The 3,829-nt window shown below is 35.2% G+C and overlaps 1 long non-coding RNA gene across 1 annotated transcript; it reads left to right on the forward strand.

Moving 5' to 3' along the window:
* Window positions 1–1,625: 1,625 nt before the first annotated feature.
* Window positions 1,626–3,341, forward strand: LOC133874695 (uncharacterized). The gene is made up of 3 exons (XR_009901351.1): window positions 1,626–2,038; window positions 2,518–2,552; window positions 3,165–3,341. It is a non-coding gene; the product is annotated as an uncharacterized LOC133874695 (long non-coding RNA).
* The last annotated feature ends 488 nt before the right edge of the window (window positions 3,342–3,829 follow it).

Genomic DNA, 3,829 nt, shown 5'->3' on the forward strand with positions numbered 1-3,829 from the left:
AAAAACTCAGTCATTCTTCAAAGGCTAGACCCTTGGGGGTAATAATTTAGATTTAGGTAGGGTTCCGATCGTTCTAGATTTGTCACGACCACTACCAGTGTTCATTAGTTCCCATTTCTTCTATCCGTCGAAAATCGACTTTACGGTATAACGCGCCCCTGATAATTGTGTCGTTATGCCTAGGGCCACCAGATCTCTCCAATCCAGTGGTTAGGGCCACCCTGCGTGGTGGTTGGGGGTGGCTTCAACCAAGAGAAAGTGTGCAATTTTTTTTTTTTTTTTGGCTAATGTGACTGTGTCACATCAACACATAAGATAGAGTGCGTAAAATACACATACAGGTACCACTAGTCAATGTAAAAAGAGAAAAGTTATTCTGCATTATCTCAGTATTTTTCAAGCATACTTAGCTGACGTGATATGTTCAATCCACCCTTAAATCAATCTTAATTAAAAAATAAAAAATTATTGGACACGCACCACATCAACTGAATACGCTAAAATAATACAAAATAATATTTCTTCACGTAAAAAATGTGCATTATTGTAATTGGTGGACGTGTTTACTAACAAAAGGGCATTAATTGTAGTATAAGACTTTGGTGTTGAGAGCCACTTTCACAAATAGAAATGTCAAAAATGTTAGTGTATGGCCTAAAAAAAGTTAGTTGTAATCTTAGTAATTCTTTGTTTTCATAAATTAATATAATTATTAAGTCATAATTAAATGTAGAGTTTCCCATCCACTACCTCTACCACCTAGCTAGGAGAATATAAAAGATGAGAAATGCTTGGTTATATACTTACATCTCACACTTATCTAAATGGACCAATAATGTGAGAGATAGCTGGTAGAGAGAGTGTAGTGGGACACTAATTTTCTTAACAACATTATTGGTCCACATAAACAATCGTGAGATAGGAGTGAAATGTGTAACACCCCAGATTTTAAGACAAGGTGTCTTAAAAATAGAATTTAAGATCTATGACGATCAATTCACACTTTTAATTGCTCGATCGGCATTATTTTGATAATTGTATATTTATGCGCCACATATTCTTAATTGATAAATAGACAAACCTAAATATCTGATAAAATAAATGTGATAATAATATTCTTAATATTATTATATGAGAATATTTATTGGAATAATATATACAATATTATTGTGTAATATTTATTGTACATAATATCCTTTTGGCCTAATATTATTCAATGTAATAAAATTATCAGTGTAATAATGTTATTCAAAAATTAATATTAGTTATGAAATGAACTAGGTTCAAAACAAATTTAAAATTATACCCTAATGAGTTAAATTAAATGGTAAAGACCCGATATAAAAATACCTGAAAAATATCTTATATGCAGATTAATTGAATCTGCGGATTAATTGAATCTGGGTGAAGGAATCTTCTGCGTAATCCCTGTGCGTCATTCCCTGTGACTCACCCTCTATAGCTCACTCCTAGTCTCCTACAACTTGCTGCCCAAGCCTGGTCTCAGTTTCTCACGCCTATATAACGGATACTTCGTCCTTCAATTTCATCACATCTTTATCTCCTTTCTTCCTTTCTTCTTTCTTCTCTTTTGAAATCGAGAGACCCGAGAGAGAGAGAGAGAGAGAGAGAGAGAGAGAGAGAGAGAGAGAGAGAGAGAGAAGTCGACTGAGGGAGAGCGAGACCGTGGGAGAGCCAGAGAGAGAAACAGAGAGGGAGATCGCCGAGAGAGAGAGAACCCGTGTGACCCAAAAACCCACGAGGAGACCCAACCGAAGGCCGAGCTTCCGGTGGAGCCAGAGGACCCGACGGACCCAGACCCGATTTCCAGCGAACAGAGATGCGACGTCCGGTGGATCGTTGGCCGGTTGAGCTAGGGGTATTTTCGGCGGTTCTGGCCGGAAATCCGGCGACATCCAGTGGCAATTTTTTCGGTGAGCTAAGAGTGCGATTTTCCTGCGACCCAAGCCTGTTTTTCCGGCGATTTCAGTGGGTCTTACACGGTGAATTTCTTTGTGTTTGAACAGAAAATCCCTAGGTAATTTCTTGTGATTTGGCTTAATTAAATTGGTTTATTATAGTTGTTTGGGTGTCCTCCACTGGTGTAGATTCACGGTTCTGGTTGTGTGGATGTTTTAATTATATTTTAAAATTAAGTATTTATTTATGAGATTGGATCAGTTTTAGGCCGTAGCTTTTAGATCAATCTTGTGGGTTGAAGTATGGCTTAGTTTTGGTAGTTTACCCGGTTGAGTAATGTTTTAGTGTTGTACCATTAGTCAAATGATTGGATTTGGGTTTTAAAAGAACTGTAAGTTAGTTTCCAAGATAATCAATTAAGATGGTTATATGGTTTAATTAAAAATTATGACAATAATATTGAGTTCCGTAAACTCGTGTTAATAAATATAAATGATTTCCAAGTAAAAAATGGGTAATTGTATCTATATATGTACAATTATGATCATTGAATAATAATATTAACACTCTCTATATATAAACATATATTCATTGCAGAATATGAGCTATTGTGAGAACTGCACCAAAAGGCTGTAAGTATCTCTATACTTACTGAGGACGAAGCTGGTTGACTTTTCCTATAATATATGTTTATTGCTTTATTTACTTGTTTGCGGATGTGGCTTTGCATGTTTTGTTATTTTAATAACCGGTTTAATAACAAGCTGTGGATCCAGATCCACAGTGGTACATGACGATTCACTGGTGGCCCAGGTACAGTGAATGTAGAAGTACCGAAAAAGAGAATAATAAATACAAAAACTGGTGTACCCAGGTCACCAAGGAAGACCCATGTTTCCAGGAACCCAGGTTCCCAAAGAAAATAATTAAAAGTTAAAGGGAGGAAGCCTAGGCTTCAAATAACACGTTAACCGTGCCTAGGCCAACAGAGGAATGAAAAAAGGGAAATACCTAAAACTCTGCATTTTTTTCTATCATATTATTGCTTTATGGTTACGTTTATATTCAATATATGACTATGATTAGCTACCATGGTTCATATACTACGCATAGATGTGATTATAAAGCTATTGCATTATGTTGCATTTATTAAATAAACCAGCATTCATATTATTATTGGAAACAGTGGACTCACTTTAGCGTTTTATGTTTTTGTTTCTACATATATATGTATATTGGTGCAGGTTTATAGACAAGGATTAGAGCTGAAGAGGTCTTAAGGCTAAGGACGCATAGTTTGCATTTTGTTTATAATTTTCTGTGTTTATAATGTTTTATGTTGACAAGATTACTAATAATTTCCATGTATTCTCTTGTGTCACTATTGACACATGTTTACATGTATTTGTCTAAACATTTTCTTTATAAACGTCTAGAAGTATTTCAACTAGAAGCTCTGTCGTGTTATTCATTCTAAACCTGTTGGATATATATTATATTCCGCTGCCAAATCTTAACTCTGATGATGTTGTAGTAATGTCACGTGAAAGTCGAAAAATTTTCACTTACGCCTTTTTGTAAAAGGCGGGGCGTTACAGAATGAGAGTGTACAACCAAGCATTTCTCATAAAAGATCTCGGTGATGGCTTACAAATTGGCCTTAATTTAAGCTTAATTTATTGACTTTCAAGCATTAATAAGCCTTAAATCAAACCCAAAATCATTAAATAAATCTCACAAAATATGTATTTGCTTGTATAGGCCGGTGGAAAATTAATTGAATTAGTTAGGGGGATTAATTGTTGTTGATTAATTACAAAACCTAAGCAGTCGTGGAAATGGTCCAAATACTATATATAACTTAGCAAGGCCAATAAAAGAGATATATTCCTAGACTCCTAGTACTTCT

The sequence above is a fragment of the Alnus glutinosa genome, chromosome 8 (genome assembly GCF_958979055.1).
Source record: "Alnus glutinosa chromosome 8, dhAlnGlut1.1, whole genome shotgun sequence".
Classification (NCBI taxonomy): Eukaryota; Viridiplantae; Streptophyta; class Magnoliopsida; order Fagales; family Betulaceae; genus Alnus; species Alnus glutinosa.